The sequence below is a fragment of the Heptranchias perlo genome, unplaced genomic scaffold (genome assembly GCF_035084215.1).
Source record: "Heptranchias perlo isolate sHepPer1 unplaced genomic scaffold, sHepPer1.hap1 HAP1_SCAFFOLD_112, whole genome shotgun sequence".
NCBI lineage: Eukaryota > Metazoa > Chordata > Chondrichthyes > Hexanchiformes > Hexanchidae > Heptranchias > Heptranchias perlo.
Window position 1 is genome coordinate 1,535,301 of NW_027138341.1, and position 20,620 is coordinate 1,555,920.

Genomic DNA, 20,620 nt, shown 5'->3' on the forward strand with positions numbered 1-20,620 from the left:
AGAAGGAGAAGGAGCCTGAGTTGGAGAAGGAGCAGGAGGAGGAGGTGGAGCAGAATGAGATGGAGCAGGCGGTGGAGAAGGAGCAGGATGAGGAGAAGGAGCAGGAGGATGGGAAGGAGCAGGAGGAGGAGAAAGAGCAGGATGTGGAGAAGGAGGAGGAGGAGGAGGAGGAGAAGGTCTCGGAGGAGGAGAAGGAGCAGGATGTGGAGAAGGAGGAGAAGCAGGAGGAGGAGAAGGTGCAGGAGGAGGAGAAGGAGCTGGAACTGGAGAATGAGCAGGAGGTGGAGAAGGAGGATGAGGAGGAGAAGTAACAGGAGGGGGAGAATGAGCAGGAGTAGGAGGGGTAGCAGGAGATGGGGCAGAAGGGGGAAAAGATGCAGGAGATGGAGAGGGAGCAGGAGGTGGAGAAGCAGCAGAACGTGGAGAAGGAGCAGGACGTGGAGAAGGAGCAGGAGGGTGAGAAGGAGCAGGAGGTGGAGAAGGAGCAGGAGGAGGAGAAGGAGCAGGAGGGGAGAAGGAGCAGGAGTAAGAGGGGTAGCAGGAGATGGAGCGGAAGGGGGAGAAGGAGCAGGAGATGGAGAGGGAGCAGGAGGTGGAGAAGGAGCAGGATGTGCAGAAGGAACAGGAGATGGAAAAGGAACAGAAGCTTGGGAAGGAGCAGGAGGAGAAGCAGCAGGAGGACGAGGAGCAGAAGGAGCAGGAATTGGAGAATGAGCAGGAGATGGAGAAGGAGAAGGAGGAGGTGATGGAGCAGAAGGTGGTGAAGGAGCAGGAGGAGGAGAAGGAACTGGAGGGGGTGATGGAACTGGAGGGCGAGAAGGAACTGGAGGGGGAGAAGGATCAGGAGGAGGAGGGGGAGCAGAAGGTGAAGGAGCAGGAGGTGGAAAAGGAGCAGGACGAGGGGATGGAAACTGGAGGAGGAGAAGGGGCAGGAGGTGGAGAAGGAGCAGGAGGTGGAGAAGTAGCAGGAGCAGGAGAATTAGCAGCAGGAGGAGAAGAAGCCGGAGGAGGACACGGAGCAGGAGGAAGAGAAGGAGCAGAAGGAGCAGGATGTGGAGATGGAGCAGGACGTGGAGAAGTAGCAGGAGGAGGAGAAGGAGAAGGTGCCTGAGTTGGAGAAGGAGCCGGAAGTGGAGGAGGAGCAGGAAGTGGAGAACGAGCTGGAGGAGGAGAACGAGCTGGAGGAGGAGAACGCGCTGGAGGAGGAGATGGAGCAGGAGGAGGGTAAGGAGCAGGAAGAGGAGAAGGAGCAGGAGGTGGAGAAAGAGAAGGAGGTGGAGAAGGAGCAGGAGGAGGAGGACGAGCAGAAGGAGAAGGAGCAGGCAGTGGAGAAGGACTGGGAGGAGGAAAACGAGCAGGAGGAGGGAAAGGAGCAGGAGGTGGAGAAGGAGCAGGAGGTGGAGAAGGAGCAGGAGCAGAAGTAGGAGCAGGATGAGGAGATTGAGCAGGAGGAGGAGAATGAGCAGGAGGGGGTGAACGAGCAGGAGGAGGAGAAGGAGCAGCAGGCGGAGAAGGAGCAGGAGGAGTAGAAGGAGCAGGAGGTGGAGAAGGAGCAGGAGGAGGGGAACGAGCAGGAGGAGGAGAAGGAGCAGGGTGATGAGAACGAGCAGGGTGATGAGAACGAGCAGGAGGAGGAGGAGGAGCAGGAGGTGGAGAAGGAGCAGGAGGGGGAGAAGGAGCAGGAGTGGGAGTTGTAGCAGGAGATGGAGCGGAATGGCGGAAAGGAGCACGAGATGGATTCGGAGCAGGAGGTGGAGAAGGAGCAGGACGTGGAGAAGGAGCAGGACGTGGGGAAGGAGCAGGAGGGGGAGAAGGAGCAGGAGGGGGAGAAGGAGCAGGAGAAGGTGGTTAGCATGAGATGGAGCGGAAGGGTGAGAAGGAGCAGGAGATGGAGAGGGAGCAGGAGGTGCAGAAGGAGCAGGAGGTGGAGAAGCAACAGGGGATGGAGAAGGAACAGAAGGAGGAGACGGAGCAAGAGGAGGAGGTGCAGACGGAGCAGGAATTGGAGAAAGAGCAGGAGATGGAGAAGGAGCAGGAATTGGAGAATGAGCAGGAGATGGAGAAGGAGAAGGAGGTGGTGATGGAGCAGGAGTTGGAGAAGGAGCATGAGGGGGAGAAGGAAGTGGAGGGGGAGAAGGAACTGGAGGGGGAAAAGGAGCAGGAGGAGGAGAAGGAGCAGGAAGTGGAGAAAGAGAATGAGGAGGAGGGGGAGCAGAAGCAGAAGGAACAGGAGGTGGAGAAAGAGCAGGAGGAGGAGCAGAAGGACCAGGAGGTGGAGATGGAGCAGGACGTGGAGAAGTCGCAGGAGGAGGAGAAGGAGAAGGAGCCTGAGTTGGAGAAGGAAAAGGAGGTGGAGAAGGAGCAGGAGCAGGAGAAGGAGCAGGAGGAGGAGAACGAGCTGGAGGAGGAGAAGGAGCAGGAGGATGAGAACGAGCAGGAGGAGGAGAAGGAGCAGGAGGAGGAGAGGAGCCGGAGGAGGAGAAGGAGCAGGAGGTGGAGAAGAAGCAGGAGGTGGAGAAGGAGGAGGAGGAGGAGAAGGTGCAGCAGGAGGAGAAGGAGGAGAAGGAGCAGTTGGAGGAGAAGGAGCAGGAGGGGGAGAAGGAGCAGGAGGGAGAGAAGGAGCAGGAGTGGGAGTTGTAGCAGGAGATGGAGCAGAAGGGCGAAAAGGAGCATGAGATGGAGACGGAGCAGGAGGTGGAGAAGAAGCAGGACGTGGGGAAGCAACAGGGGATGGAGATGGAACTTGTGCTGGAGAAGGAGCAGGAGGAGGAGACGGAGCAAGAGGAGGAGGAGCAGACGGAGCAGGAATTGGGGAATGAGCAGGAGATGGAGAAGGAGAAGGAGGTGGTGATGGAGCAGGAGGTGGTGAAGGAGCATGAGGGGGTGAAGGAACTGAAGGGTGAGTAGGAATTGGAGGGCGAGAAGGAGCAGGAGGAGGAGAAGGAGCAGGAAGTGGAGAAAGAGAAGGAGGAGGAGGGGGAGCAGAAGGAGAAGGAGCAGGCGGTGGAGAAGGAGCAGGAGGAGGAGAAGGAGATGGAGCCGAAGGTGGAGAAGGAGCCGGAGGTGGAAAGGAGCAGGAGGTGGAGAAGGAGCAGAAGGAGCAGGAAGTGGAGATGGAGCAGGACGTGGAGAAGGAGCAGGAGGGGGAGAAGGAGCAGGAGGAGGAGGAGGATCAGAAGGAGAATGAGCAGGCGTTAGAGAAGGACTAGGAGGAGGAAAACGAGCAGGAGGGAAAGGAGCAGGAGGTGGAGAAGGAGCAGGAGGTGGAGACGGAGCAGGAAGTAGAGAACGAGCTGGAGGAGGAGAAGGAGGAGGAGGAGGAGAAGGAGCAGGAGGAGGAGAAGGAGCATGAGGAGGAGAAGGAGCAGGAGGAGGAGAACAGGGAGGAGGAGGAGAAGGAGCAGGAGGAGGAGAAGGAGCAGGAGGAGGAGACGGAGCAAGAGGAGGAGGTGCAGACGGAGCAGGAATTGGAGAAAGAGCAGGAGATGGAGAAGGAGCAGGAATTGGAGAATGAGCAGGAGATGGAGAAGGAGAAGGAGGTGGTGATGGAGCAGGAGTTGGAGAAGGAGCATGAGGGGGAGAAGGAAGTGGAGGGGGAGAAGGAACTGGAGGGGGAAAAGGAGCAGGAGGAGGAGAAGGAGCAGGAAGTGGAGAAAGAGAATGAGGAGGAGGGGGAGCAGAAGCAGAAGGAACAGGAGGTGGAGAAAGAGCAGGAGGAGGAGCAGAAGGACCAGGAGGTGGAGATGGAGCAGGACGTGGAGAAGTCGCAGGAGGAGGAGAAGGAGAAGGAGCCTGAGTTGGAGAAGGAAAAGGAGGTGGAGAAGGAGCAGGAGCAGGAGAAGGAGCAGGAGGAGGAGAACGAGCTGGAGGAGGAGAAGGAGCAGGAGGATGAGAACGAGCAGGAGGAGGAGAAGGAGCAGGAGGAGGAGAGGAGCCGGAGGAGGAGAAGGAGCAGGAGGTGGAGAAGAAGCAGGAGGTGGAGAAGGAGGAGGAGGAGGAGAAGGTGCAGCAGGAGGAGAAGGAGGAGAAGGAGCAGTTGGAGGAGAAGGAGCAGGAGGGGGAGAAGGAGCAGGAGGGAGAGAAGGAGCAGGAGTGGGAGTTGTAGCAGGAGATGGAGCGGAAGGGCGAAAAGGAGCATGAGATGGAGACGGAGCAGGAGGTGGAGAAGAAGCAGGACGTGGGGAAGCAACAGGGGATGGAGATGGAACTTGTGCTGGAGAAGGAGCAGGAGGAGGAGACGGAGCAAGAGGAGGAGGAGCAGACGGAGCAGGAATTGGGGAATGAGCAGGAGATGGAGAAGGAGAAGGAGGTGGTGATGGAGCAGGAGGTGGTGAAGGAGCATGAGGGGGTGAAGGAACTGAAGTGTGAGTAGGAATTGGAGGGCGAGAAGGAGCAGGAGGAGGAGAAGGAGCAGGAAGTGGAGAAAGAGAAGGAGGAGGAGGGGGAGCAGAAGGAGAAGGAGCAGGCGGTGGTGAAGGAGCAGGAGGAGGAGAAGGAGATGGAGCCGAAGGTGGAGAAGGAGCCGGAGGTGGAAAGGAGCAGGAGGTGGAGAAGGAGCAGAAGGAGCAGGAAGTGGAGATGGAGCAGGACGTGGAGAAGGAGCAGGAGGGGGAGAAGGAGCAGGAGGAGGAGGAGGAGCAGAAGGAGAAGGAGCAGGCGTTAGAGAAGGACTAGGAGGAGGAAAACGAGCAGGAGGGAAAGGAGCAGGAGGTGGAGAAGGAGCAGGAGGTGGAGACGGAGCAGGAAGTAGAGAACGAGCTGGAGGAGGAGAAGGAGGAGGAGGAGGAGAAGGAGCAGGAGGAGGAGAAGGAGCATGAGGAGGAGAAGGAGCAGGAGGAGGAGAACAGGGAGGAGGAGGAGAAGGAGCAGGAGGAGGAGAAGGAGCAGGAGGAGGAGAAGGAGCAGGAGGAGGAGTTGTAGCCGGAGGAGGAGGAGAAGGAGAAGGAGGAGGAAAAGGAGCAGGAGGAGGAAAAGGAGCAGTATGAGGAGAAGGAGCAGGAGGTGGAGAAGGAGCAGGTGGTGGAGAAGCAGCAGGACGTGGAGAAGGAGCAGGACGTGGAGAATGAGCTGTTGGCGGAGAAGGAGCAGTAGGGGGAGAAGGAGCAGGAGGGGAGAAGGAGCAGGAGTAAGAGGGGTAGCAGTAGATGGAGCGGATTTGGGAGAAGGAGCAGGAGATGGAGAGGGAGCAGGAGGTGGAGATGGAGGAGGAAGTGGAGAAGGAACAGGAGATGGAAAAGGAACAGGAGCTTGAGAAGGAGCAGGAGGAGGAGAAGTAACAGGAGGAGGAGGAGCAGAAGTAGCAGGAATTGGAGAAAGAGCAGTTGGAGGAGAATGAGCAGGAATTGGAGAATGAGCAGGAGATGGAGAAGGAGAAGGAGGAGGTGATGGAGCAGAAGGTGGGGAAGGAGCAGGAGGAGGAGAAGAAACTGGAGGGGGTGATGGAACTGGAGGGCGAGAAGGAACTGGAGGGGGAGAAGGATCAGGAGGAGGTGGGGGAGCAGAAGGTGAAGGAGCAGGAGGTGGAAAAGGAGCAGGACGAGGGGATGGAAACTGGAGGAGGAGAAGGGGCAGGAGGTGGAGAAGGAGCAGGAGGTGGAGAAGTAGCAGGAGCAGGAGAATTAGCAGCAGGAGGAGAAGAAGCCGGAGGAGGACACGGAGCAGGAGGAAGAGAAGGAGCAGAAGGAGCAGGAGGTGGAGATGGAGCAGGACGTGGAGAAGTAGCAGGAGGAGGAGAAGGTGCCTGAGTTGGAGAAGGAGCCGGAAGTGGAGGAGGAGCAGGAAGTGGAGAACGAGCTGGAGGAGGAGAACGAGCTGGAGGAGGAGAACGCGCTGGAGGAGGAGATGGAGCAGGAGGAGGGTAAGGAGCAGGAAGAGGAGAAGGAGCAGGAGGTGGAGAAAGAGAAGGAGGTGGAGAAGGAGCAGGAGGAGGAGGACGAGCAGAAGGAGAAGGAGCAGGCAGTGGAGAAGGACTGGGAGGAGGAAAACGAGCAGGAGGAGGGAAAGGAGCAGGAGGTGGAGAAGGAGCAGGAGGTGGAGAAGGAGCAGGAGCAGAAGTAGGAGCAGGATGAGGAGATTGAGCAGGAGGAGGAGAATGAGCAGGAGGGGGTGAACGAGCAGGAGGAGGAGAAGAACAGCAGGCGGAGAAGGAGCAGGAGGAGTAGAAGGAGCAGGAGGTGGAGAAGGAGCAGGAGGAGGGGAACGAGCAGGAGGAGGAGAAGGAGCAGGGTGATGAGAACGAGCAGGGTGATGAGAACGAGCAGGAGGAGGAGGAGGAGCAGGAGGTGGAGAAGGAGCAGGAGGGGGAGAAGGAGCAGGAGTGGGAGTTGTAGCAGGAGATGGAGCGGAATGGCGGAAAGGAGCACGAGATGGATTCGGAGCAGGAGGTGGAGAAGGAGCAGGACGTGGAGAAGGAGCAGGACGTGGGGAAGGAGCAGGAGGGGGAGAAGGAGCAGGAGGGGGAGAAGGAGCAGGAGAAGGTGGTTAGCATGAGATGGAGCGGAAGGGTGAGAAGGAGCAGGAGATGGAGAGGGAGCAGGAGGTGCAGAAGGAGCAGGAGGTGGAGAAGCAACAGGGGATGGAGAAGGAACAGGAGGAGGAGACGGAGCAAGAGGAGGAGGTGCAGACGGAGCAGGAATTGGAGAAAGAGCAGGAGATGGAGAAGGAGCAGGAATTGGAGAATGAGCAGGAGATGGAGAAGGAGAAGGAGGTGGTGATGGAGCAGGAGGTGGTGAAGGAGCATGAGGGGGAGAAGGAACTGAAGGGTGAGTAGGAATTGGAGGGCGAGAAGGAGCAGGAGGAGGAGAAGGAGCAGGAAGTGGAGAAAGAGAAGGAGGAGGAGGGGGAGCAGAAGGAGAAGGAGCAGGCGGTGGAGAAGGAGCAGGAGGAGGAGAAGGAGATGGAGCCGAAGGTGGAGAAGGAGCCGGAGGTGGAAAGGAGCAGGAGGTGGAGAAGGAGCAGAAGGAGCAGGAAGTGGAGATGGAGCAGGACGTGGAGAAGGAGCAGGAGGGGGAGAAGGAGCAGGAGGAGAAGGAGGAGCAGAAGGAGAAGAGGCAGGCGTTAGAGAAGGACTAGGAGGAGGAAAACGAGCAGGAGGGAAAGGAGCAGGAGGTGGAGAAGGAGCAGGAGGTGGAGACGGAGCAGGAAGTAGAGAACGAGCTGGAGGAGGAGAAGGAGGAGGAGGAGGAGAAGGAGCAGGAGGAGGAGAAGGAGCATGAGGAGGAGAAGGAGCAGGAGGAGGAGAACAGGGAGGAGGAGGAGAAGGAGCAGGAGGAGGAGAAGGAGCAGGAGGAGGAGAAGGAGCAGGAGGAGGAGTTGTAGCCGGAGGAGAAGGAGAAGGAGAAGGAGGAGGAAAAGGAGCAGGAGGAGGAAAAGGAGCAGTATGGGGAGAAGGAGCAGGAGGTGGAGAAGGAGCAGGAGGTGGAGAAGGAGCAGGAGCAGGAGAACGAGCAGGAGGAGGAGAAGGAGCAGAATGCGTAGAAGGAGCAGCAGGTGGAGAAGGAGGAGGAGGACAAGGTGAAGGAGGAGGAGAAGGAGCAGGAGGTGGAGATGGAGCAGGAGGGGGAGATGGAGCAGGAGGGGGAGAAGGAGCAGGAGTAGGAGGAGAAGAAGGAGATGGAGCGGAAGGGGGAAAAGGAGCAGCAGATGGAGAGGGAGCAGGAGTTGGAGAAGGAGCAGGGCGTGGAGAAGGTGCTGGACGTGGAGAAGGATCAGGAGATGGAGAAGGAACAGGAGCTGGAGAAGGAGCAGGAGGAGGAGACGGAGCAAGAGGAGGAGGAGCAGACGGAGCAGGAATTGGAGAAAGAGCAGTTGGAGGAGCAGGAGCAGGAATTGGAGAATGAGCAGGAGATGGAGATGGAGAAGGAAAAGGTGATGGAACAGGAGGTGGAGAAGGAGCAGGAGGTGGAGACGGAACTGGAGGGGGAGGATGAACTGGAGGGCGAGAAGGAACTGGAGGTGGAGAAGGAACTGGAGGTGGAGAAGGAACTGGAGGTGGAGAAGGAGCCGGGCGAGGAGAAGTAGCAGGAGGAGGAGAAGGAGCAGAAGAAGAGAAGCAGCCGGAGGTGGAGACGGAGAAGGAGGAGGAGAAGGAGCAGGAGGAGGTGAAGGAGAAGGAGGAGGAGAAGCATCCGAAGGTGGAGAAGGAGCATGAGCAGGAGAAGGAGCAGGAGGTCGAGACGTAGCTGGAGGAGGAGAAGGAGCAGGAGGTCGAGAAGCAGCCGGAGCAGGAGAAGGAGCAGGAGGACGAGAAGGAGCAGGAGGAGAAGATGGAGCAGGAGGTGGAGAAGGAGCTGGCGGTGGAGAAGGAGGAGGAGGAGAAGGTGCAGGAGGAGGAGAAGGAGCAGGAGGAGAAGGAGCAGGAGGGGGAGAAGGAGCAGGAGTAGTAGAGGTAGCAGGAGATGGAGCTGAAGGTGGAAAAGGAGCTGGAGATGGAGACGGAGCAGGAGGTGGAGAAGCAGCAGGACGTGGAGAAGGAGCAGGACGTGGAGAAGGAGCAGGAGGGGGAGAAGGAGCAGGGGGGAGAGATAGAGCAGGAGGGAGAGAAGGAGCAGGAGCAGGAGGGGTCGCAGGAGATGGAGCGGAAGGGGCAGAATGTGCAGGAGATGGTGAGGGAGCATGATGTGGAGAAGGAGCAAGAGGTGGAGAAGGAACAGGAGATGGAGAAGGAACAGGAGCTTGAGAAGGAGGGGAAGGAGCAGGAGGAGGAGGAGCAGATGGAGCAGGAATTGGAGAAAGAGCAGTTGGAGGAGAAGGAGCAGGAATTGATCCCAGCTGCCTATCCATGTCATATTCCTCCTTCTTCTTTTTGACTAGTGCCTCAATCTCCCGAGTCATCCAAGGTTCCCTGCTTCCAGCAGCCTTGCCCTTCACTTTATAAGGAATGTGCTTACCCTGAACCCTGGTTAACACACTTTTGAAAGCCTCCCACTTACCAGACGTGCCTTTGCCTGCCAACAGACTCTCCCAATCAACTTCTGAAAGTTCCTGTCTAATACCATCAAAATTGGCCTTTCCCCAATTTAGAATTTTAACTTTTGGGCCAGACCTCTCCTTCTCCATAGCTATCTTAAAACTAATGGAATTATGGTCACTGGTCCCAAAGTGATCCCTCACTAACACTTCTGTCACCTGCCCTTCCTTATTTCCCAAGAGGAGGTCAAGTTTTGCCCCCTCTCTAGTCGGGCCATCCACATACTGAATGAGAAATTCCTCCTGAATACACTCAACAAATTTCTCTCCATCCAAGCCCCTAATGCTATGGCTGTCCCAGTCAATGTTGGGAAAGTTAAAGTCCCCTACTATTACCACCCTATTTTTCTTGCAGCTGTCTGTAATCTCCTTACATATTTGCTCCTCAATTTCCCGTTGACTATTTGGGGGTCTGTAGTACAATCCTATCAAAGTGATCTCTCCCTTCTTATTTTTCAGTTCTACCCATATAGACTCAGTGGGCGAACCCTCGGATATATCCCCTCTCACGACTGCCGTGATGTTCTCCCTAATCAAGAACGCAACTCCCCCTCCTCTCTTACCTCCTGCTCTATCTTTCCTACAGCATCTGTACCCTGGAACATTGAGCTGCCAGTCCTGCCCCTCCCTTAGCCATGTTTCAGTAATAGCTATAACATCCCAGTCCCATGTACCCATCCATGCCCTGAGTTCATCTGCCTTGCCCATCAGACTTCTTGCATTGAAATAAATGCAGTTTAATCTAGACTTCCCTTGGTCTTTGCCCTGCTTTCTCAGACCATCTGTCCGGTCATGTTCTGTACACTCTCCCTTACTGCCTTTTGTTTCTGTCTCCACTTTATTTCCCACTGACTTCCTGCATCGGTTCCCATTCCCCTGCCACATTAGTTTAAACCCTCCCCAACAGCACTGGCAAACACTCCCCCTCGGACATTGGTTCCAGTCCTGCCCAGATGCAGATCGTTCAATTTGTACTGGTCCCACCTCCCCCAGAACCGGTTCCAATGGCCCAGGAATTTGAATCCCTCCCTCTTGCACCATCTCTCAAGCCACGTATTCATCTTAGCTATCCTGTCATTCCTACTCTGACTAACCCGTGGCACTGGTAGCAATCCTGAGATTACTACCTTTGAGGTCCTACTCTTTAGTTTAACTCCTAACTCCCTAAATTCAGCTTGTAGGACCTCATCCTGTTTTTTACCTATATCGTTGGTGCCTATATGCACCACGACAACTGGCTGTTCACCCTCCCCCTCCAGAATGTCCTGCAGCCGCTCCGAGACATCCTTGACCCTTGCACCAGGGAGGCAACATACCATCCTGGAGTCTCGGTTGCGTCCGCAGAAACGCCTGTCTATTCCCCTTACAATCGAGTCCCCTATCACTATAGCTCTGCCACTCTTTTTCCTGCCCTCCTGTGCAGCAGAGCCAGCCACGGTGCCATGAACCTGGCCACTGCCACCTTCCCCTGGTGAGCCATCTCCCCCAACAGTATTCAAAACGGTATACCTGTTTTGGAGGGAGATGACCGCAGGGGACCCCTGCACTGCCTTCCTACTCTTCCTCTGTCTGTTGGTCACCCATTCACTATCTCCCTCAGTAATTTTTATCTGCGGTGTGACCAACTCACTGAACGTGCTATCCACGACTTTCTCAGCATCGCGGATGCTCCAAAGTGAGTCCATCCGCAGCTCCAGAGCCGTCAAGCGGTCAAACAACAGCTGCAGCGAGACACACTTCCCGCAGGTGAAGGAATCAGAGATACAGGAAGGAGCCCTGATTCCTTCACCTGCGGGAATTCCCACATCCCACAAGAGGAACATGACACGGCCCTGGGATCTCCTGCCATGACTTAACCCTTAAATTAGCTTAAGGACAACTACAATGTCAAGAGAAAAAAAAAGGAAAGAAAAACTACTTCCCAATCCCTTGAAGAGTATAGAGATTTCCGGAGTAGAGTTAAGAGAGAAATCAGGAGGGCAAAAAGGGGATATGAGATTGCTTTGGCAGATCAGGCAAAGGTGAATCCAAAGAGCTTCTACAAATACATAAAGGGCAAAAGGGTAACTCGGGAGAGAGTAGGGCCTCTTAAGGATCAACAAGGTCATCTATGTGCGGAACCACAAGAGATGGGTGAGATCCTGAATGAATATTTCACATCGGTATTTACGGTTGAGAAAGGCATGGATGTTAGGGAACTTGGGGAAATAAATAGTGATGTCTTGAGGAGTGTACATATTACAGAGAGGGAGGTGCTGGAAGTCTTAACGCGCATCAAGGTAGATAAATCTCCGGGACCTGATGAAATGTATCCCAGGACGTTATGGGAGGTTAGGGAGGAAATTGCGGGTCCCCTAGCAGAGATATTTGAATCATCCACCGCTGCAGGTGAGGTGCCTGAAGATTGGAGGGTAGCAAATGTTGTGCCTTTGTTTAAGAAGGGCGGCAGGGAAAATCCTGGGAACGACAGACCAGTGAGCCTGACATCTGTAGTGGGTAAGTTGTTAGAGGGTATTCTGAGGGACAAGATCTACAGGCATTTGGAGAGGCAGGGACTAATTAGGAACAGTCAGCATGGTTTTGTGAGAAGAAAATCATGTCTCACGAATTTGATTGAGTTTTTTGAAGGGGTAACCAAGAAGATAGATGAGGGCTGTGCAGTAGACGTGGTCTACATGGACTTCAGCAAAGCATTTGACAAGGGACCGCATGGTAGGTTGTTACATAAGGTTAAATCTCATGGGATCCAATGTGAGGTAGCCAATTGGATACAAAATTGGCTTGACGACAGAAGACAGAGGGTGGTTGTAGAGGGTTGTTTTTCAAACTGGATGCCTGTGTCCAGCGGTGTGCCTCAGGGATCGGTGCTGGGTCCGCTGTTATTTGTTATTTATATGAATGATTTGGATGAGAATTTAGGAGGCATGGTTAGTAAGTTTGCAGATGACACCAAGATTGGTGGCATTGTGGACAGTGAAGAAGGTTATCTAGGATTGCAACGGGATCTTGATAAATTGGGCCAGTGGGCCGATGAATGGCAGATGGAGTTTAATTTAGATAAATGTGAGGTGATGCATTTTGGTAGATCGAATCGGGCCAGGACCTACTCCGTTAATGGTAGGGCGTTGTGGAGAGTTAGAGAACAAAGAGATCTGGGAGTACAGATTCATAGCTCCTTGAAAGTGGAGTCACAGGTGGATAGGGTGGTGAAGAAGGAATTCAGCATGCTTGGTTTCATTGGTCAGAACATTGAATGCAGGAGTTGGGATGTCTTGTTGAAGTTGTACAGGGCATTGGTGAGGCCACACTTGGAGTACTGTGTACAGTTCTGGTCACCCTATTATAGAAAGGATATTATTAAACTAGAAAGAGTGCAGAAAAGATTTACTAGGATGCTACCGGGACTTGATGGTTTGACTTACAGGGAGAGGTTAGACAGACTGGGACTTTTTTCCCTGGAGAGCAGGAGGTTAAGGGGTGATCTTATCGAAGTCTATAAAATAATGAGGGGCATAGATAAGGTCGATAGTCAAAATCTTTTCCCAAAGGTAGGGGAGTGTATAACGAGGGGGCATAGATTTAAGGTGAGAGGGGAGAGATACAAAAGGGTCCAGAGGGGCAATTTTTTCACTCAAAGGGTGGTGAGTGTCTGGAACGAGCTTGCAGAGGCAGTAGTAGAGGCGGGTACAATTTTGTCTTTGAAAAAGCATTTGGACAGTTACATGGGTAAGATGGGTATAGAGGGATATGGGCCAAGTGCAGGTAATTGGGACTAGCTTAGTGGTATAAACTGGGCGACATGGACATGTTGGGCCGAAGGGCCTGTTTCCATGTTGTAACTTCAATGAAAAAAATGAACAGGAGATGGAGAAGGAGAAGGAGGAGGTGATGGAGCAGGAGGTAGAGAAGGAGCAGAAGGGGGAGAAGCAACAGGAGGGGGAGAAGGAGCAGTAGCAGGAGAAGGAGCAGGTTGTGGAGATCGAGCTGGAGGAGGAGAATGAGCAGGAGGAGGAGGAGGATAAGGTGCCGAAGGTGGAGAAGGAGCAGGAGGAGGAGAAGTAGCAGGAGGAGGTGAAGGAGCAGGAGGAGGAGAAGGAGCCGGAGGTGGAGATGGAGCAGGAGGAGGAGGACGAGCAGGAGAAGGAGGAGGAGCCGGAGGAGGAGATGTAGCAGGAGGAGGAGATGGAGCAGGAGGAAGAGATCGAGCCAGAGGAGGGGAAGTAGCAGGAGGAGGAGAAGGAGCCGGAGCAGGAGAAGGAGCAGAAGGAGCAGAATGAGCAAGAGGAGGTGAAGGAGCAGCAGGAGGAGCAGGAGCCGGATGTGGAGAAGCAGCAGGAGCAGGAGGTCGAGAAGGAGCAGGAGGAGGAGTGGGGGCAGAAGGAGAATGAGAAGGAGGTGGAGAAGAAGCAGGAGGTGGAGAAGGAGAAGGAGGTGGAGAAGGAGCAGGACGTGGAGAAGGAGAAGGAGCCTGAGTTGGAGAAGGAGCCGGAGCCGGAGCTGGAGAAGGAGCAGGAAGTGGAGAAGGAGCAGTTTGTGGAGAACGAGCTGGAGGAATAGAACAAGCTGGAGGAGGAGAAGGAGGAGGAGGAGGAGACGGAGTAGGGGGAGGGGAAGGAGCATGAGCTGGAGAAGGAGCAGGAGGTGGAGAATGAGCAGGAGGTGGAGAAGGAGCAGAAGGAGGAGGGGGAGCAGAAGGACAAGGAGCAGGCGGTGGAGAAGGAGCAGGAGGAGGAGAAGGAGCAGGAGGAGGAGAAGCAGAAGGAGGAGGAGAAGAAGCAGGAGGAAGGGAAGGAGCAAGAGGTGGAGAAGGAGCAGGATGTGGAGAAGGAGCAGAAGCAGGAACAGGAGATAGAGCAGGAGGAGGAGAACGAGCAGGAGGAGGAGAAGGAGCAGGAGGAGGAGCAGTAGCAGAAGGAGGAGAAGGAGCAGGAGGAGGAAAAGGAGCCGGAGGAGGAGAAGGAGCAGGCGGAGGTGAAGGAGCAGGAGGAGGAGAAGGAGCAGGAGGAGGAGCAGTAGCAGAAGGAGGAGAAGGAGCAGGAGGAGGAAAAGGAGCCGGAGGAGGAGAAGGAGCAGGCGGAGGTGAAGGAGCAGGAGGAGGAGAAGGAGCAGGAGGTCGAGAAGTAGCAGGAAGTGGCGCAGGAGAAAGCGCAGGAGAAGGAGAAGGAGCAGGAGGAGATGAAGGAGCAGGAGGTGGAGAAGGAGCAGGAGGTGGAGATGGAGCAGGAGGAGGAGAAGGTGCAGGTGGAGGAGAAAGAGCAGGAGCAGGAGGGGTAGCAGGACATGGAGCGTAAGGGGGAGAATTAGCAGGAGATGGAGAGGGATCAGGAGGTGGAGAATGAGCCGGATGGGGAGAAGGAGCAGGAGCGGGAGAGAAGCAGGTGGGGCAGATGGAGCAGGAGTAGGAGGGGTAGCAGGAGATGGAGCGGAAGGGGGAGATGGAGGAGGTGATGGGGAGCGAGCAGGAGGTGGAGAAGAAGCCTGAGGTGGAGAAGGAGCAGGAGGAGGAGGACGGGCAGGAGAAGGAGGAGGAGCCGGAGGAGGAGATGGAGCAGGAGGAGGAGATGGAGCAGGAGGAAGAGATGGAGCCGGAGGAGGGGAAGTAGCAGGAGGAGGAGAAGGAGCTGGAGCAGGAGAAGGAGCAGGAGGATGTGAAGGAGCAGCAGGAGGAGAAGGAGCCGGAGGTGTTGAAGCAGCAGGAGCAGGAGGTCGAGATGGAGCAGGAGGAGGAGGGGGAGTAGAAGGAGAAGGAGCAGGAGGTGGAGAAGCAGCTGCAGGTGGAGAAGGAGCAGGAGGTGGAGATGGAGCAGGAGGTGGAGATGGAGCAGTTTGTGGAGAACGAGCTGGAGGAGGAGAACGAGCTGGAGGAGGAGAAGGAGGAGGAGGATGAGACGGAGCAGGAGGAGGAGAAGGAGCAGGTGGAGGAGGAGGAGCCGGATGAGGAGATGGAGCAGGAGGAGATGGAGCAGGAGGAAGAGATGGAGCTGGAGGAGGAGAAGTAGCAGGAGGAGGAGAAGGAGCAGGAGGAGGAGATGGAGCCGGAGGAGCAGAATGAGCAAGAGGAGGTGAAGGAGCAGCAGGAGGAGAAGGAGCCGGATGTGGAGAAGCAGCAGGAGCAGAAGGTCGAGAAGGAGCAGGAGGAGGAGTGGGGGCAGAAGGAGAAGGAGCAGGAGGTGGAGAAGAAGCAGGAGGTGGTGAAGGAGAAGGAGGTGGAGAAGGAGCAGGACGTGGAGAAGGAGCCTGAGTTGGAGAAGGAGCCGGAGCTGGAGAAGGAGCCGGAGCTGGAGAAGTAGCCGGAGCCGGAGCTGGAGAAGGAGCAGGAAGTGGAGAAGGAGCAGTTTGTGGAGAACGAGCTGGAGGAATAGAACGAGCTGGAGGAGGAGAAGGAGGAGGAGGAGGAGACGGAGTAGGGGGAGGAGAAGGAGCAGGAGCTGGAGAAGGAGCAGGAGGTGGAGAAGGACCTGGAGGTGGAGGAGGAGCAGGAGGAGGAGAAGGAGCAGGAGGAGGAGAAGGAGCAGGAAGTGGAGAAGGAGCAGGAAGTGGAGAAGGTGCAGGAAGTGGAGAAGGAGCAGGAGGTATCGAAGGAGCATGAGGAGGTGAAGGAGCAGGAGGAGGAGAAGGAGCCGGAAGTGGGGAAGAAGCATGAGTAGGAGAAGGAGAAGGAGGTCGAGAAGTCGCAGGAGGAGGAGGGGGAGCAGAAGGAGAAGGAGCAGGAAGTGGAGAAGGAGCAGGAGCTGGAGAAGGAGGAGGAGGTGGAGAATGAGCAGGAGGTGGAGAAGGAGCAGGCGGTCGAGAAGTAGCAGGAGGAGGAGAAGGAGCAGGAGCAGGAGAAGGAGCATGTGGAGGAGAACGTGCTGGACGAGGAGAACGAGATGGAGGAGGAGAAGGAGCAGGAGGAGGAGAAGCAGGAGGACGACGAGAAGGAGCCGGAGTTGGAGAAGCAGCAGGAGGAGGAGAAGGAGCAGGAGGAGGTGATGGAGCAGGAGGAGGAGCAGGCGCAGGAGGAGGAGAAGAAGCAGAAGGAGGAGAAGGAGCAGGAGGAGTAGATGGAGCAGGAGGAGGAGATGGAGCAGGAGGAGATGGAGCAGGAGGAATAGATGGAGCTGGAGGAGGAGAAGTAGCAGGAGGAGGAGAAGGAGCAGGAGGAGGAGATGGAGCCGGAGGAGCAGAATGAGCAAGAGGAGGTGAAGGAGCAGCAGGAGGAGAAGGAGCCGGATGTGGAGAAGCAGCAGGAGCAGAAGGTCGAGAAGGAGCAGGAGGAGGAGTGGGGGCAGAAGGAGAAGGAGCAGGAGGTGGAGAAGAAGCAGGAGGTGGTGAAGGAGAAGGAGGTGGAGAAGGAGCAGGACGTGGAGAAGGAGAAGGAGCCTGAGTTGGAGAAGGAGCCGGAGCTGGAGAAGGAGCCGGAGCTGGAGAAGGAGCAGGAAGTGGAGAAGGAGCAGTTTGTGGTGAACGAGCTGGAGGAATAGAACGAGCTGGAGGAGGAGAAGGAGGAGGAGGAGGAGACGGAGTAGGGGGAGGAGAAGGAGCAGGAGCTGGAGAAGGAGCAGGAGGTGGAGAATGAGCAGGAGGTGGAGAAGGAGCAGAAGGAGGAGGGGGAGCAGAAGGATAAGGAGCAGGCGGTGGAGAAGGAGTAGGAGGAGGAGAAGGAGCAGGAGGAGCAGAAGCAGCAGGAGGAGGAGAACAGCAGGAGGAGGAGAAGAAGCAGGAGGAAGGAAAGGAGCAAGAGGTGGAGAAGGAGCAGGACTTGGAGAAGGAGCAGAAGCAGGAACAGGAAATAGAGCAGGAGGAGGAGAACGAGCAGGAGGAGGAGAAGGAGCAGGAGGAGGAAAAGGAGGAGAAGGAGGAGAAGGAGCAGTATGTGGAGAAGGAGAAGGAGGAGGAGAAGGAGCAGGAGGAGGAAAAGGAGCCGGAGGAGGAGAAGGAGCAGGCGGAGGTGAAGGAGCAGGAGGAGGAGAAGGAGCAGGAGGTCGAGAAGTAGCAGGAAGTGGAGCAGGAGAAAGGGCAGGAGAAGGAGAAGGAGCAGGAGGAGATGAAGGAGCAGGAGGTGGAGAAGGAGCAGGAGGTGGAGATGGAGCAGGAGGAGGAGAAGGTGCAGGAGGAGTAGATGGAGCAGGAGGAGGAGATGGAGCAGGAGGAGATGGAGCAGGAGGAATAGATGGAGCTGGAGGAGGAGAAGTAGCAGGAGGAGGAGAAGGAGCAGGAGGAGGAGATGGAGCCGGAGGAGCAGAATGAGCAAGAGGAGGTGAAGGAGCAGCAGGAGGAGAAGGAGCCGGATGTGGAGAAGCAGCAGGAGCAGAAGGTCGAGAAGGAGCAGGAGGAGGAGTGGGGGCAGAAGGAGAAGGAGCAGGAGGTGGAGAAGAAGCAGGAGGTGGTGAAGGAGAAGGAGGTGGAGAAGGAGCAGGACGTGGAGAAGGAGAAGGAGCCTGAGTTGGAGAAGGAGCCGGAGCTGGAGAAGGAGCCGGAGCTGGAGAAGGAGCAGGAAGTGGAGAAGGAGCAGTTTGTGGTGAACGAGCTGGAGGAATAGAACGAGCTGGAGGAGGAGAAGGAGGAGGAGGAGGAGACGGAGTAGGGGGAGGAGAAGGAGCAGGAGCTGGAGAAGGAGCAGGAGGTGGAGAATGAGCAGGAGGTGGAGAAGGAGCAGAAGGAGGAGGGGGAGCAGAAGGATAAGGAGCAGGCGGTGGAGAAGGAGTAGGAGGAGGAGAAGGAGCAGGAGGAGCAGAAGCAGCAGGAGGAGGAGAACAGCAGGAGGAGGAGAAGAAGCAGGAGGAAGGAAAGGAGCAAGAGGTGGAGAAGGAGCAGGACTTGGAGAAGGAGCAGAAGCAGGAACAGGAAATAGAGCAGGAGGAGGAGAACGAGCAGGAGGAGGAGAAGGAGCAGGAGGAGGAAAAGGAGGAGAAGGAGGAGAAGGAGCAGTATGTGGAGAAGGAGAAGGAGGAGGAGAAGGAGCAGGAGGAGGAAAAGGAGCCGGAGGAGGAGAAGGAGCAGGCGGAGGTGAAGGAGCAGGAGGAGGAGAAGGAGCAGGAGGTCGAGAAGTAGCAGGAAGTGGAGCAGGAGAAAGGGCAGGAGAAGGAGAAGGAGCAGGAGGAGATGAAGGAGCAGGAGGTGGAGAAGGAGCAGGAGGTGGAGATGGAGCAGGAGGAGGAGAAGGTGCAGGAGGAGGAGAAAGAGCAGGAGCAGGAAGGGTAGCAGGACATGGAGCGTAAGGGGGAGAATTAGCAAGAGATGGAGAGGGATCAGGAGGTGGAGAATGAGCAGGATGGGGAGAAGGAGCAGGAGGGGGAGAGAAGCAGGTGGGGCAGATGGAGCAGGAGTAGGAGGGGTCGCAGGAGATGAAGCTGAAGGGGGAGATGGAGGAGCTGATGGAGAGCGAGCAGGAGGTGGAGAATGAGCAGGAGGTGGAGAAGGACCTGGAGGTGGAGGAGGAGCAGGAGGAGGAGAAGGAGCAGGAGGAGGAGAAGGAGCAGGAAGTGGAGAAGGAGCAGGAAGTGGAGAAGGTGCAGGAAGTGGAGAAGGAGCAGGAGGTATCGAAGGAGCATGAGGAGGTGAAGGAGCAGGAGGAGGAGAAGGAGCCGGAAGTGGGGAAGAAGCATGAGTAGGAGAAGGAGAAGGAGGTCGAGAAGTCGCAGGAGGAGGAGGGGGAGCAGAAGGAGAAGGAGCAGGAAGTGGAGAAGGAGCAGGAGCTGGAGAAGGAGGAGGAGGTGGAGAATGAGCAGGAGGTGGAGAAGGAGCAGGCGGTCGAGAAGTAGCAGGAGGAGGAGAAGGAGCAGGAGCAGGAGAAGGAGCATGTGGAGGAGAACGTGCTGGACGAGGAGAACGAGATGGAGGAGGAGAAGGAGCAGGAGGAGGAGAAGCAGGAGGACGACGAGAAGGAGCCGGAGTTGGAGAAGCAGCAGGAGGAGGAGAAGGAGCAGGAGGAGGTGATGGAGCAGGAGGAGGAGCAGGCGCAGGAGGAGGAGAAGAAGCAGAAGGAGGAGAAGGAGCAGGAGGAGTAGATGGAGCAGGAGGAGGAGATGGAGCAGGAGGAGATGGAGCAGGAGGAATAGATGGAGCTGGAGGAGGAGAAGTAGCAGGAGGAGGAGAAGGAGCAGGAGGAGGAGATGGAGCCGGAGGAGCAGAATGAGCAAGAGGAGGTGAAGGAGCAGCAGGAGGAGAAGGAGCCGGATGTGGAGAAGCAGCAGGAGCAGAAGGTCGAGAAGGAGCAGGAGGAGGAGTGGGGGCAGAAGGAGAAGGAGCAGGAGGTGGAGAAGAAGCAGGAGGTGGTGAAGGAGAAGGAGGTGGAGAAGGAGCAGGACGTGGAGAAGGAGAAGGAGCCTGAGTTGGAGAAGGAGCCGGAGCTGGAGAAGGAGCCGGAGCTGGAGAAGGAGCAGGAAGTGGAGAAGGAGCAGTTTGTGGTGAACGAGCTGGAGGAATAGAACGAGCTGGAGGAGGAGAAGGAGGAGGAGGAGGAGACGGAGTAGGGGGAGGAGAAGGAGCAGGAGCTGGAGAAGGAGCAGGAGGTGGAGAATGAGCAGGAGGTGGTGAAGGAGCAGAAGGAGGAGGGGGAGCAGAAGGATAAGGAGCAGGCGGTGGAGAAGGAGTAGGAGGAGGAGAAGGAGCAGGAGGAGCAGAAGCAGCAGGAGGAGGAGAACAGCAGGAGGAGGAGAAGAAGCAGGAGGAAGGAAAGGAGCAAGAGGTGGAGAAGGAGCAGGACTTGGAGAAGGAGCAGAAGCAGGAACAGGAGATAGAGCAGGAGGAGGAGAACGAGCAGGAGGAGGAGAAGGAGCAGGAGGAGGAAAAGGAGGAGAAGGAGGAGAAGGAGCAGTAGGTGGAGAAGGAGAAGGAGGAGGAGAAGGAGCAGGAGGAGGAAAAGGAGCCGGAGGAGGAGAAGGAGCAGGCGGAGGTGAAGGAGCAGGAGGAGGAGAAGGAGCAGGAGGTCGAGAAGTAGCAGGAGGTGGAGATGGAGCAGGAGGTGGAGATGGAGCAGGAGGAGGAGAAGGTGCAGGAGGAGGAGCAAGAGCAGGAGCAGGAAGGGTAGCAGGACATGGAGCGTAAGGGGGAGAATTAGCAGGACATGGAGCGTAAGGGGGAGAATTAGCAGGAGATGGAGAGGGATCAGGAGGTGGAGAATGAGCAGGATGGGGAGAAGGAGCAGGAGGGGGAGAGAAGCAGGTGGGGCAGATGGAGCAGGAGTAGGAGGGGTCGCAGGAGATGAAGCTGAAGGGGGAGATGGAGGAGCTGATGGGGAGCGAGCAGGAGGTGGAGAATGAGCAGGAGGTGGAGAAGGACCTGGAGGTGGAGGAGGAGCAGGAGGAGGAGAAGGAGCAGGAGGAGGAGAAGGAGCAGGAAGTGGAGAAGGAGCAGGAAGTGGAGAAGGTGCAGGAAGTGGCGAAGGAGCAGGAGGTATCGAAGGAGCATGAGGAGGTGAAGGAGCAGGATCGGGAGAAGGATCCGGAGGTGGGGAAGGAGAAGGGGGAGGAGAAGGAACAGGAGGGAGAGAAGGAGCAGGAGAAGGAGAAGGAGGAAATGAAGGAGAATGAGGAGGTGAAGGAGCAGGAGGAGGAGAAGGAGCCGGAGGTGGGGAAGAAGCATGAGTAGGAGAAGGAGAAGGAGGTCGAGAAGTCGCAAGAGGAGGAGGGGGAGCAGAAGGAGAAGGAGCAGGAAGTGGAGAAGGAGCAGG